Source organism: Aedes albopictus, chromosome 2 (genome assembly GCF_035046485.1).
Source record: "Aedes albopictus strain Foshan chromosome 2, AalbF5, whole genome shotgun sequence".
Lineage (NCBI taxonomy): Eukaryota > Metazoa > Arthropoda > Insecta > Diptera > Culicidae > Aedes > Aedes albopictus.
In genome coordinates this window covers 292370560-292386130 of record NC_085137.1, presented here as the reverse complement: position 1 = coordinate 292386130, position 15571 = coordinate 292370560, and the positions used below count along the sequence as shown (strand labels likewise).

The 15571-nt window shown below is 41.8% G+C and overlaps 1 long non-coding RNA gene across 1 annotated transcript; it reads right to left on the bottom strand.

Moving 5' to 3' along the window:
- Positions 1-2414: 2414 nt before the first annotated feature.
- Positions 2415-4307, bottom strand: LOC134287132 (uncharacterized). The gene is made up of 2 exons (XR_009997052.1): positions 3627-4307; positions 2415-3582 (listed from the first exon to the last, which is right to left on the bottom strand). It is a non-coding gene; the product is annotated as an uncharacterized LOC134287132 (long non-coding RNA).
- Positions 4308-15571: the final 11264 nt, after the last annotated feature.

The window sequence follows — 15571 nt, the reverse complement described above, 5'->3', positions numbered from 1 at the left end:
CCAGTCGGAATTGGAGCCGTAATAAACTCGCGGCGACTCGAGGTAGTGTGAAGCACATAGCAATATTTATCTTCGTGTTGCAAGCGAACTACCACCAGTACAACCTTTGCTGATTCACGTTTCAGGTGCCACCGTTCCAAATGTTCTGCCGAGGATGTTCTGTTCATGTCTTCCGCAATTGACCGGATTTTGTGAAAATCGTACCCCGGCTGTTGAGCCCAGCTCGTCACATTGCACCTTCCAGAGCGATATTGAAGAGTAGGCCATTGATTCCGTCACTTTGTCGCAATTCCCGGCGAGATTCGAATGAACAGGATACATAGTTTAGCCGAAAACCTTACGCAGTTTTGCTTGAAGACTGATCCCTGCTCCCGGGTCAGCTTCCTAGTACATCCATTTTCTTCCACGGTTCTCTGTGCATTCGATACTGTCGTGTACCGCCTTGAAGTCGATAAACAGGTAACAGGTGTTGGAATCTGGTATTCACGGCATTTCTTGAGGATTTGCCGTACATGGAACATGTGGTCCGTTGTCGACCGGCCATCAATGAAGCCGGCTAGATAACTTCCCACGAACTCATTTAAAATTAGCTTTTCACATTCCAAATACACTGGAACCTCTTTTTATGCACATAGCTGGGACTGCATAAATCAAAAATGTGCATAAATTAAAAAAGGCATAAAATCTACATAGGTCTTAGCCGAGTCGAAATTAGACACCAGCAAAGAAAAAAAAAAGGCATAAAAAGAGGGAAATTTATGCATAAACTAAGTTTAAGCTTTAATTAGAGAATCTAGTTCGCAAGAACAGATCTTGCTCCTGGGCAGTTGAGGTGGGGCTAAGGGGGTTTCCAGAAAGTTCCCAGAGAGACCAAAAAGGGGGTTCCAAGGGGCTTCAGGCGCGTTTTAAGGGGTTGTTTCGAGGGATTTGAGGAACCTTTCAAGGATGTTATGTCAAGGTTTTTTGGTGTTTTCATAGGATTACGGGGAATTCTGGGGTTTACAGTATTAAGTGGATTTCAGGGGCGTTTAAAGGGGCTTTAAGGGAAATTCAAGGGATCTTAGGAGCCTTTAAAGGGCGTTGCAAGAGGTTTGAGGGGCGGTTTTAAGGTATTTCAGAGTCCACTCGGAAACTTCCCTAAATGCCCCAAAAAACCCCCTTAAACCCCCCGGGGATCCTATGTAACGCACCTGAGAGGCTTCGAAACCTCTGAGAACTCCTCCGTAACGCTTCCGTAACGCCTCTGAATCCCCCGAAAATGGTCTGAAACATCTTAAAATGCCTCCAAATTCCCCCTTTAACCCCTCCGGACCCCATGTAACGCGCCTGAGAAGCTCCGAACCCCCCGAAAACTCTTCCGTAACGCCTCTGAATCATGCCAGAAATGGTCTGAACACCCTGAAATGCCTCCAAAATCCCCCTGAAACCCAATCGGACCCCATGTAACGCACCTGAGAGACTCCAAACCCCCCGAAAACTCCTCCGTAACGCTTTCGTAACGCACCTTAATTCCACAGAAAATGCTCTGAAACTTCCTAAAATGCTCTCAAAATCCCCCTTAGACCCCTGCGGACCCCATGTAACGCACCTGAGAGACCCCAAACCCCTCGAAAACTCCTCCGTAACGCCTCTTAATCATACCGGAAATGGTCTGAAACATCCTAAAATGCCTCCAAAATCCTCCTTAAGCCCCTTCGGACCCCATGTAACGCACCTGAGAGGCTCCAAACCCCCCGAAAACTCCTCCGTAACCCTTCCGTAACGCACCTTAATTCCGCAGAAAATGCTCTGAAACGTCCTGAAATGCCTTCCAAATCCCCCTTAGACCCCCGCGGACCCCATGTAACGCACCTGAGAGGCCCCAAACCCCCCGAAAACTCCTCCGTAACGCTTTCGTAACGCCTCTTAATTCCGCTGAAAGTGCTCTGAAACGTCCTAAAATGCCTTCGAAATCCCCCTTAGACCCCCTCGGACCCCATGTAACGCACCTGAGAGGCTCCGAACCCCACGAAAACTCCTCGTAACGCTTAAGTAACGCCTCTGCATCCTGTCGAAAATGCTTTTAAACGTCTTGAAATGCCTCCAAAATCCCCCTTAAACCCCCGCGGACCCCATGTAACGCACCTGAGAAGCTCCGAACACCCCGAAAACTCCTCCGTAACGCTTCCGTAATGCCTCTGAATCACGCCGAAAATGGTCTGTAGCATCCAGAAATGCCCAAAAAACCCTCCAAAACCAAAACCCCTAAAAGCGCCTCTGAAACCAGCCTAAAATGCTCTGAGACTTCCTGAAATGACTCCGAAACCCCCTTAAGACCCACTCGGACCCCATGTGAAGCGCCCTGTACCGTCCAGGGGCTCAACTAAACACTACACGGAATGTGATATCTTTTAATTCATAACAGTCCGACGATATCTTTTTAATAATCTATATTGAAATATCACAAACCATCACTTAACTTATATTACAATGATTCAATTTTTTTTCTTATATCACCTTTCTGTATTTCTTCACCGAAGTTAAAAAAACTGAACCGAACTGGACTTTTACTCTTACGTTGAAAAACTGAACTTTTACAACTACTGTCTTTTCTGAACCAAGATTGAACACTCTAGCGTTGAAACTGACCCACTGTCTCACTGACTGTCTTTGAACTCAGCAACTCCGTTCTTCAACAACTCTAACGTCGAACTCTCCTCGATTACTCTGTTCTTCAACAACTGCTCCCGACTGAAGCCAAAACCTCCGTATTTATAGCCTAAATTTCCTAGCAATACCCGAATAAGTCACGAAAATTCCTAACGTTGCCCAACCCATCTTGGGCGTGTCCAAAAACCTAAAAAAATATAAATACTAAAACGTCCCAAAACCTTCTACCTTTCCTACTTGTCCACATCGTGTTTTACATCTTTCTCTTCTTGAAAAATCTCTTTTCTCTTGGGCGTATCCCAAGCCTAGCCGTGTCTTGGGCGTATCCCAAGCCCTACCAAAAATCCTAGTTCTGATAAAAAAAACCTAATTTCCTAACCACGCCTGACTTGGGCGTGTTCGCAAAAACCCCTTCTAAGAATCTTTACCCGAAGGCCTACATCGTCTAGCCCCGCCTCACTTGGGCATCTTCAATGCTTGGGCGTGTCATATCGTCATCTTCACCATCATCCTCATCGTCATCATCGTCATCATCATCATTATCATCATCATTATCATCATCATTATCATCATCATCATTATCATCATTCTTAGCGCCATCATCTTTCGGACTTGGCACCCAATTCTTCAAAACAAAGCAACCGCCTTGTTATTCAAATGTACCCTTGCTTGTGCACAATGACCCCTAGCCGGGCTCGGCCGCGGATGTTCGTTGAAATTATACCCCACATTCTTTTACTCGAAGTCAAAACAAAATCGAGTACAAAACAATTCCGGCGCCCCTATGCCGCCAGTACGATTTCGATTTTCAACATTCCTTTTATGGTTCACCTGGGTTCAAAAATCGAACCAAGTGAAAACAATCACGGCTACCTGAAACCATTCTCGGCAGATACAGTGCCTCGATTTCAAAACCAAAACAATCTAGGCTACCTGAAACCGCGCCTTGATTTCAAAACAAAAACAATATGGGCTACCTGAAACCGCGCCTTGATTTCAAAACAAAAACAATTTTGGCTACCTAAAGCCATATGCGGCCAATACGGAGCCTTGATTTTCGCAACATTCTAGCGCGATCGATAGGGTATCCGTTCCATGGCATTCCTATCGACGGCCCACCGAGCGTAATCAGAGCTGCACCAAACCAACCGGACCCAACATATACGATCATGGAAAACAAAACAAACGCATCGCTGCGCGGTCGCTGCCCCGCGAAACCAGGACACCGTACGGATGTTGTTTTAGTCAACGTCCAGTACGACATTTTAGATCAAAAACAAAACCTTTACAGGTTTACAATTGAGCCTTGGAATCGGTCGCCGACAATCAAACCCAGCGACCATTGACCCACCAAGCATATTGTGGATTTACCGGCTCGACTCCCGTGTTTGAACACGATCGCACCCGGCCATCACCGGGTGCGATGATGGGTCATAAAAACAAAGTCAGTAACGAATGGTATGTTTCCCGTTGCTTCCAATTTACAGCGCGTGAAGTGGGTAGAACCTACCTAGAGCGTAGCTGTTGGTGAAAAATTGAAATAAAAACACACCCAGGCAGCTACTCTAACGGGAGTGTGTGGGGGGGAAATGCATCTTTTTCTTTCACAGTTGAATTGACTTAGAATATCGGAAGGCGTGGGAATATTTAGGCGTTGCACATGTAACGCACATGAGACCTTCGGAAACACCCAAAAGTGAACCTATAACCATCTTTTGCTCTCCTCTGCAAACACCCCATGCCGCCGTTGCAATAGTTCCCGTCATTATTATATATTCTAATGCACAATATTAGTTCTGAGTACCTTTCCCTCTTTTTATGCAGGGCATAAAAAAGGTGCATAAATAAATTAAAAGCGCATAAAAATAACATGCATAAAAAGAGGTTTTAGTGTAGTCGCTTTTCTTGTGAATGAAGCAGATTATCCCTTACTCCCACTCCTCCGTCAGCTGTTTCTCAGATCCTGACTATCAAGCGGTGCAAACAAGTAGCCAACTTTTCCGGACTCATCTTGATGAGTTCATCTGCGACAACATGCTTACCAGCTGCTTTTTTGGTTTTGATCTGATGAATGGTATCTTTACCCAAGTAACAGCATAAGCTGAATAACAGTTTCTCAAGCTAATGTTAGCTAAAGAGTGATTTGTTCCACTCTTTTACAGCAAAAATATTTGTTGGATAACTTCCCAAAGTGTGGGAGTTCATAGGCGAAACTACCGGTGGTGCCGGGGGTGCCAGGCACCCCCTGGAATTTTAAATCATTGCTATGAGATATGGGGCAATGAATGATGAATGGATTAACTAATGAATATTTGTTTGTAGTGCACCCCCTGGCAAAAATCCGTAGTTTCGCCAATGTGGGAGTTGTATCATGCCCGTCATCTGCTGCATTGGCACAGTCGTTTCCTCCGTGCCGTGGTCTCCTGTACTTACGTTCGCCACGCCATTCAGGTGTTCATCGAAGAACTGCTTCCACCACTCGATAATCTCACGTCCGTCTGTCAAGAAGCTCAATCCTTATACCTGCATATTTCAGCACGTGCGGGATCCCGTCGCGGGATGCGTTGAGCTTCTGGCAGAACTTCCGTATTCCTTAAGAACGGTACAGCAGTTTCATTTTCTCGCACTCGACTTCTTCCACGTGGCGCTTTTTCTCCCGAACGAGGCGGATCTGATGTTTCCGCTTCTTTTTGTAACGTTCCACGTTCTGCCGAGTTCCTTGCTACAGCATTGTCTTCTTCGCCTCCAAAATCGCTCTGCACTTCTTATCAAACCAATCGTTCTGTCGATTCCTTTCCACGCACCCGATGGTGCTATCGGCTGCGTCGTTGATGGCTGCTTTTACTGCACTCCAATAGTGCTCCAGAGGGCCCACATTGAGCTCGCCCTCGTCTGGCAACGCTAGACGCTATACTGTTGATGACGGAAAGTTTTGGGTGCACTTTGACCAACACGATAGGTCCTAACGCTTACCAAATCTAATACAAACATCAACTATATCATAATATGATAAAATCGCGTAGTCCACTCTGACTGAACGCCGACCATATGTCATGCAATAATATTAGAAAATTTCCCAAGAAGTGCATTTGACCGATTGACATAATCAACTTCGGCAATATCTTATCACCTATCCGAAACTAAAGCCCCTCGCAACTATGACTTTTGGTGGGCAGCTCCACCAAACTTATGACGATATTATCGCATCGAAATTCAATTTAACTTTTCCAACCATAACGCTTTATAAGTGAGTTTCATCCCGGAGGACGGCGACGACGAAGGTCGGTGATCTACTGCTCTGCTGCTGCTGCTTTTTACGTTTCTTCACCGATGTGTACCTACTAAAGCGATGCTTCTTGGTGGGGGAGTGGGATTACTTGAAAGTTACTGCTCCTCATCTAACTTTCGGCACGTACCGCACAAAGGGAATAATTCAATTCAGCAGAACTGGATGGGAGGAAGACCGTCGAATGTCGAATATTTATGCGTTCTCGTAAGCCTTTCCACAGGATTGTTAATAAATCCCTCCATTGGAAAAGTTTTCGAGCGATACTGTTTCGATGATGATTGCTGATCCGTTTTCTTGGAAGAAGGAATTTAACTCATTTTAATGGTGACACAACTTTAGCAATGATTCGCTTCAAATCTGCTGCAATGGCAACGGCCAGAAAGCAGATGCTGAAATATTAAGAGATAAACTTTATCGAGACAGCTAACCCATTCACTAAACGGGTGAAGTTTGGTTATAATTTGAATTCTCTTGTGATGGAATATTGGTTTCTTCGGTGCTTGATAGGATGCAAATTCCTTAGGGACAACGAAGAGGAATAAGTTTCACTTACCTAAAAGCACTTCAAGGTATTTCCGTGGCTGAGTTATTCATGATAGCAGGTAGTGCTAAGGCGGATATGTTTTGTTAGAAAAATGAGAAACCTTTTTGCACTGTGGAAACAACTGATGACGAACGGAGGCAAAGCTGTTAGTTGCAAGTGTTTAAGGACAAACGTCTTGACATCCCGCTTCAACAGTGCATCAAAACTTCAAACGCACAAATTTCAAGAAGCAAACTTCACACAACAGTGCATTTTATTATTCTGTTCTTGCTCACTTGTAATAAGCTTAAAATAAGAAGATCAGGTGCGCTGGTTTTGTTTACGAAGAGATTTGTGCCCTCGAAATCGTGAGTAGGTGCCAAAGTCGGCCATTGTGGCGGCCATTTTGGGATTCTAACAAGTCTGTCCTTAAATCAAAAGGTGGTGGATGCTACATACATATCACTCGTAGCCAGAAGCAGCGTCTTACATAGATATGGTCCTCATAAAACCAAAATAAAAGGTATAAGGTTTTGTGACGATTCTTAAAATCTTTACAAGATTAATTAGCCATCAAAATGTTACTTGGGAGGTCAGTCAATGACAACGACTGCTAGCGAAGAGTTGTGTGCGAGAACAAAGGGTAGTAATGCTCGCAAGTCGGACTTCGACCAGGTCGTCCCGGGTAGAAGGAAGCAGCGGGGTTGCGATCATGTATTGGTCCTCAGGGAGCGGGTCAGGGTGAAGGGGGTGAAGACTCTAGTGGACAGGCAGATAAAAAAAAAGAGTAACAGGAGCAGGGGCGCCACCAAGGAGTTGTAGGAGGCCAGGTGCCAAGCACAAGAAGAGTGACCCGCTCGTCATCAAGACGGACGATTCTAAGCACTCAGAAAGCGATGAGGAGTGATGCCAAGTTTGTGTATTTTGCAATAAACCCAGAAGAGCACAACCTACCATGTTTGTCGGATGAGATTCTTTGTGAGGGTGTCAAAGTGAGGGGTCTTACCGTAAAAGCGACTCTAAAGGTCAAAAACCTGAACGAAATCACGGACGCTTAAGAAGGTGCTACTGCTTTGGACCCACCAGGGACACAGGTGGTGTTGGTTTAGCTACCTGTTGTGGACGCTAATAAAAGTCCGTTAACCTTCACGTCCTGACGTATTTGCGCACTCAAATTTTGATGTTCATTTAGCTATATTTTCTCCAATTTTTACTCGATTTGATGAAAATTTGACTGAACAACCGGAAGTGACTACCATTTCATAGAATGCACCGTATCGGTTTTCGGATTCATACGGAAGCTCAGTGGGGTACGTCGGTTGGCCAACCCAAGTAACAATCTTAATTCTATTTGGTTTTATTTGTTTTTATGATAGTTTTATCGGAACATTGCATATTCTAGTTGATCTTATCGGAGTTTCAGCTGATCACAACAATTCTTCATCAATATGTGGTTTTAAAAACACCTCCAAGAATACTTGAGGTTCAGTTCATAAAACCATAAACACAACAAGAACTGTTGAACTTATTTTCAGTTTTATAAGGTTCTTGTAGTTATCTTCAATCATCCGTTCTTGATCAAGAGCAACTGTTCTCGCATGAGAACAGTTTGGTACATGAAAAATACAAGAAAAAACCCAAGCATCAAATTTTGATTCTCATCGTTCCATTATTGTTGCCAATCAAGAACTCTTTAAAATCAACAACTACTTACCTGTTGGAAGTGCTGGCCGGAGGAATGAGGCACTGCACCGCATCAAGGCCGGTTATCGAAAAAGGTCTGCCTGATTGTCAACGGTACCGGGCTGATGATTCATCGGACGAGATTCACAAAATCCACCGCGGTGCGATAATTTATTGTTTGTTTACGATTTGACGTACATGATTTATGACATTCTCGGTGGAGTTTGCATAAACCTACATCAAGAACGTTATAAACCTAAGTACTCTTGAGTAATACTTCTTACCCTTACATAAGATGAAATATATTTAAGACGTTCTTGATGGAGGCCGTCCAAGCTGCATTGAGAACGTTATAAATCCTAGTATTCTTGAGTTATAAAAGCATAACTTATCATAAAAACTAAGGGAGTTACGAATTTGGCGTCTTCGACAAAGTTATTCAGAACAGCATTTTCTACAACTCTTGTGAAGACATCAACCTTGTATCTAGAAAATTTCAAAAAGTAAATTTTCTATCTCACTTTTAGGGGGATTGATCATTTTTACCAATAGGTTAAAAGAAGCACCCTATTGTAGTGAAAAACTTCCTCGAAGACACCATGATGCTAAACGGCATGATTAAATCAGCAATTGTGTCATATAGTAGTTGGATTCTTTGCGTGCAATATAAGAAATCTTTAAAACATCATTTCGTAAAAACACCGTTTTTCGAGAATGGCTTGACGGGTCTTCGTGAAACTTTGTTGGTAGATGCACAACCCCTAAAGCTCCGTGGTCAACCTTTTCCTTTTTTGATATCTGTCGTGTCCGGACGGACACCGTGGCAATCCGGGTCAATCGATTCCGCCGGCAGAAATTCTTCAATAACGAGGAAGGATGCAAATGATGCAACCTACTCGTACAAAACACTTTACAAGACTGACGTTTCATTCCATCTTGATTGTTTGCTTTGTTTTTCCGGTGGCGCATCACCGCTGCTAATGCTATATGCCCTGTTTCTCGCTTTCCTTGTATCCATCTCAATCCCTACAATATCGTGAATTTAGCCAAAATGGCGATCGAAAAACCTCGGAATTTTTCGATTTTTCAAAATTTCAAATCCACGCCCCTCCCCTCTCCCAGGATGGGGAGGGTCAAAACTTCAGATTTATGAGTTTCTAGTCGGGAGCAATCAGAAAAAGCGAAATTTAGAGCAGGGCAGAATAAAAGTTGATTTTTTGTTGGACCGTGTAATTGTTATCTCGTGACAAAGTCTGGCCACTCCAACTCCACGAACATTTGCTCGGAAACCAGTTCATTTAACGTCCTTAGGCTCAGGAGAGCCTCAGCTAACAAATTACAGTGCAAGTGACGTAGCCTAGCAGATGCCGAAGGTAATAGCGGTTGACTTTAATGCCAGGGCCGTAGAATGTGGAAACCGTTTCACGAAGTAGCGAGGCCGGGTCTTGCTAGAAACACTGGCCATGCTTGATTTCGATCTGGCTAATATCGGTACCAAAACCTTTTTTCGAAACGGGGCGAAATCGATCATCAACGTTACTCTATGTAATTCTGGACTAACAAGTAATTTGAACAGAAGGGTAGATGATGTCTACACTCATAGCAATCACCTGGTGGTTCTCTAAAGTATCCACCACAATAAGTTCAGGTGGTGGACAGAGTAAGGGCCAACTAGACCTAGTCCTAGGACCTAGCAGTCCTCGTAGGTGGAATATATCATACTTTTACGATGAGTGCCTCCCTCCCGCCGTGACCGATATATACTCGGTCTAAGCGGTGACCAGTTGGTAGAGCGATTCCAAGCAACAGCATCAAAATTAAGGAAAATTTTTAATTCATGATTTTCTATTGAACTGAAACTTTGCACAGTTTTTCAGTTCCATCTAAATCGCCATTTTTCGATATCAAATTTTTATTTAGAGCCACGACTAACTTTTCAAAAGGGTGTATGTGAAAATGGTTCAAAAATATTCAAAAATATGCACAGCAAAAACGGATTGTTCGATTGTTATGAATTTTTCAGCAAAGTTAGATAGCTAAATGGTGATTTCTAAGAAAATATACACTGTGAAAAAAAATCTATTTTATCATTGAAAAACATCTTTTTTGTCACAAAAACTCAAATATCTCAAAACCCTATCTTTTTACCAACTTGAATTTTTTAGGGAAAACGGTCCATTGTATTAGCAATCTACCATAAAAATTTGGTGATGGTAAACTAATAAACAAAAAAGTTATAACATTTCAAAAATTTCACAATTTTTACATTTAGTAAAAAAAATTTTTCTGTGTAAATTATTTCGGCCGGAAATCGCGATTTGATGCTGATTTTATTGTTCAGCAAAGTTAGATAACTAAATGGCGATTCCTAAGAAAATATACACTGTGAAAAAAATCTTTTTTAACATTAAAAAATATCATTTTTGTCACAAAAACTCAAATATCTCAAAACCCTATCTTTTAACCAACGTAATTTTTTATAGAAAACGGTCCATTGTATTAGCAATCTACCATGAAAATAAACAAAAAAGTTATGACAATTCAAACATTTCACAATTTTCACATTTAGTAATAATTTTTTTTAGTGTAAATTATTTCGGCCGGAAATTGAAGTTTGATGCTGATTTTATTGTTAATGGCCTTGCGTGAGTAAAACAAGTTGTTTTTATTATATATTATATATACATATAATATAATATACTATGTACCGTAATGTTCCGATTTTATCACGCCCTCCGCGCATTAGTCGTTTGTTCATTAATTTGCTGTTACATTTGAGGACAAGTGTTTTCCCTCTTCTTCAAGATGAATGTTGAAAGCGTGTTTTGCAACGTTAAAAATATTGAAATGGGTATAGATGTTGAAGAATATTACAGGGCATTTTTGAAAAGGGGCGTAATTAAATTGTTTAAACAGATGTCGCTGATGGCAATTTCTCAGTTGTTGTCGTTTTCGAACTTCCTGCGCCCTGCTTTACCGATGATATACAGATGGCTCGTTTGTCAAATTCTAGACGGCAGGACGTGCAAATGCGTAATTTTGTACACAATGTGGACATTTGGGCATAACCAGTCTCTTTCAGTTTATCTATGGTGCTTTCGGTGAGATTTCGTAACTCTTTTGAACATTTTTTTTCATCAAACGGTCTACAAGAGAGCGTTGAGTTGAAGACCTTTGTTCGTTAGATTATAATAAACAAAATCACTTATTAATTTTAACTTACTTGTTTGGTGTTGGTGGCTGAAGAAAAAAAATACTATACAATTTTTAATATTCATAGCGGTAGTATTTTTTTGTTTTTTTCGTGAGCATTGTCAGGTATGTATACAGACAAACAAACGTAACACTGGCGAAATTTTCATTGACCACGCCTTCAACGATCATTTTGAATCTTGGTTGTGGCTTTCATAACAAGAAGAGCGCCCATCGTTTTTCTTTGCGTTTGACGTTTCACACTAGCGCCTTCTGATGACGATATTGCACAACGCAGTGTTTCGTGAAACATTTCCACCAGGTGGTGATAGTGTGAACTGGGCGATGAATTTTCACTAAAATTGTTCTAGGCGTTTCGTCTGTTTGTCTGTGGTATGTACCTTTTATGCATTTGTTGTTGTTGAAGTTACTCGCATTCTTCCGATCATAAAGTCTGTTCTCTACACACTTAATTTTGATTACCGAGTTCGGTAATTTTTTGACGAGATTAAAACTGCTGAGCACCGAACTCGTTCAGCAAAAATGCATTGTTTACCTTTTCCATACGATTTTGACAGTTGTTTTACTGAGCCTCAGTAAAATCGATTACCGAAACTACCGAGATCGTACTGCTGTTATAATCTCGTCAAAAAAGTACCGAACAGACAATTCAGAAATAAGTGTGTAAGAGGGATTTTTTTTGCGGATAAACTAGACGTATACGCGTATAAAAAAACTTTTATTATACAGCTTTTGTCTTAAAAATAAATTCAATTCCATTTTTCTTATAATCAACAGCTTTTCAACACTATCAAGGGATTTTTTCACCAGTCACGTACAATAAAAAGTATGACAATCTCAATATTTTTGATCACAACACTGGATCGCGTCTAAGTTTCAAATAGATACTATAGTAATTACGAATAATCAAACTAAAGTATCATGAAAACAACTTGTTTAATTCAGGCGGTAGCCTTTACAATAAAATCAGCATCAAAATATAATTCTCGAAATAATTTACACAGAAAAAAATTTTTTTTTGTTACTAAATGTAAAAATTGTGAAATGTTTGAAATGTCATAACTTTTTTGTTTATCAGTTTACCATCACCAAAATTTTATGGTAGATAGCTGATATAATGGGCCATTTCCCCTAAAAAATTGAAGTTGGTAAAAAGATAGGGTTTTGAGATATTTGAGTTTTTGTGACAAATATCATATTTTTTCAAAGTAGAAAAAGAAATTTTTTACAGTGTATATTTTCTAAGGAATCATCATTTAGTTATCTAACTTTGCTGAAAAATTTATAACAATCGAACAATCCGTTTTTGCTGTACAGCTTTTAGAATATTTTAGAACTATTTTCGCATACACCCTTTTGAAAAGTTAGTCGTGAGTGAATATGAAGGTTTAATATCAAAAAATGGCGATTTATATGAAATTGAAAAACTGTGCAAAGTTTCAGATATTTTTGAAATGGTCGCTCAGGATCGACTGACATGACTCCGTGGAATTCCTCGGTAGTGGTACTCTCGCTCTCCCGTGTATGCGATGCCACAATGCCTTGGCACGTCCACCCTAGGAATGAAAAACCACCAGCGTACCGGTGGACTCAAGCTGTTGCGAACCTACGTCGCGTCTGTCTACGGGCTAGGTAACGGATGCAGAGGGCTGTTGAGGAACTGATGAGGGACTGATGAGGAAAGAAATGAACTTAGGGAGGCGTTCGCGGCTGCCAAAATTGCACTCAAGATAAGAATAAGCACTAACCCGTTGGTTGATGCCTACAGGGTCGTGATGGCATAGACAAAGGTGTAATAAATCCTACCTAGCAATCTCCAGAGTGGCTGGAGAAGATCATCAAGGGCCTCTTTCCGCATCACGATCCGAGTCATTGGCCTCTTAACCCTTTGGAGCCGGATTTTTTGGCCAAGGCTGCCGCAACCGCGCTGGCGTGGAACATGCTTGTTATGCTCGGTTTCGTCGCCGGGGTCATATTGACCCCTTCGGCTCCAAAGGGTTAAGGTAGGACCGCTGAGGACTGGGGCTGATGATAAGGAGAGGGCTACCGAAGCTGAGGAAAGTTGAGGAAAGTGCATAATCCTTTAGCGTAGGTAAGGCCCCGGATCCATATGGAGCTCTGATCCTGGTCTTTAACTACTGCAGAAGCTCCTGGAATGTTCAAGCTGCTATGTAGAAATGTTTGGACGAAGAAGTTTGCCCAGAGATTTGGAAGCGGCAGAGCCTGGTCTTATTTCCAAAGGCGGGGAAACTACCTGGAGTACCGTCGGCATAGTGACCAATATTCAGGGCGGGGAAGGCACTCTAGAAGATTTTCAAAAGGGTGCGGTGCGGTGGGATAGATAGTTAGGTCAGTAGGAGCCATGAGAAAGTAACATTCCACCTGACTTAGGTTGTGTTAGACAATGCCAACTGTTGACACTCTATAGAGTGTAATATGGTATACATACCACTTCGGCATGCGGGTTCTCCCGAGCGCCCGATGTGTGTAAGTGTAAGAAACTGTGGAACACGTTTTGCTCGTGTAACCACGGTGCACACACTGCATAAGGGGCTGTCCATAAACCACGTGGTCATTTTTTTGGGACTTTTAAACCCCCCCCCCCCCCTCCCCCGCGTGGTCATTTGTCCCCCCCCCCCTCATGACCACGTGGTTTATGGACAGCCCCTAACCACATGCATGTCACGTGTGATGAGGACATGACTCCGGATAATCTTGTCCAAAATATAAACCATAAGCTAATACACAGCTGCAAAACAAGCTCCATACAGCTACCAAACTCAGTTTTCAGAAATCAATCACTTGTCACTGGCGCTGCACACTGGGACAGAACGCTGTTTTGGACAGACAAAACCTCTAGTGCTCTGGATATCCATCCTAGAGGTTTGGCGTCTTCAGAGAAGTGTCTTGTAAGAGTTTCACTAAAATCTGGTCACATGATATTTGATCTAGACAAGTTGCAACTGATTTAGATCAGTTTTAGCTTTTTATAGAAGCGCCCTAGAAGAAAACTTTCTTCTGCAAAGTTGTTCATTCTGATAATTTTGACATTTCTTCTGAAAACATTTATACTGTAAAACACACACAAAAGGCACAGTGGGCCACTTTACTAAAAAAGTCGAAAAAATCGATTTTGATAAATAAATAAGAAAAAGATTATTCCATAACAAAAATATAGCCGGGGCCCGTGGCGTAGTTGGTCACACGTTTGCTTCGTATGCGGATGGTCATGGGTTTGATTCCCAGCCCCGGCACTTGCAATTTTTCGTCAGTTGCTCTTCCCCCGAGAGCGGCTGTAACTGACTCTCTTCTGAGCCCCGTGGCTCAAACGGACCCGGATACCTGGACATCGGTGAACCTGCTACTCATACTGGACCCCCAATCGGACTGGAAAGGAACAACGGCCATCCATCATCCTTGTGCTCATCCTTCTACCATGTATAGACTAGAAAAGTGAAAGCAGCAGAAAGGCAACCAGTTCGATAAAGTAGAATAGAATATACATCTAGTCGCTGTACAAAATGTAAGTGCTAGTGGACAATAGAGCTGTAATTAGGTTAAGTGATCAAGAATTTAAAAAAATAACGGAAATCACGGAAATTGGAGGTTTTTCTTAATAAAAAAAAACTAAAGAAGGTAATCTTTTACTCTATTCCAACTCTGGCAGATTTCTCGGAAGATGTAAAAACTTCAATAAATCGAATAGGAGTCCACGGTGTGCAAAAAACCGTTATTAACAAATAAAAATGTCCACCAAAATGGCACCCGGCATTCGAAAAGTATACTATTCTAGTATCTCCTCCGAAAATTTGAAAATGTTTTATCGAGGGAAACTAAAGTTTTTGTGATTTGAAGATTTTGAGCCATTTCTATACGATTTTCTTATATGAGTAAATATGCTCGCACGGCGTGCCTGAAACCGCTATTAACAAATATAAATGTGCACCAAACTGACACCCGGCATTCGAAAGATATACTATTGTAGCATCACCTCCGAAAATTTGAAAATGTTTTATCGAGGGAAACCCAAGTTTTTACTGCTTGAAGATTTTCCTCTATTTTCATAGAATTACATAGCTCATATACTGCCCATAACCGCATAATAGTAACATTCGACAAAAGTAGGCATTGGAGAAAATGGAACCCAAAGTTGCAACTTTGGATAGTATAGGAATGAATCGAATTTTTAAAAATTTCCCATAAATTTGTCATCA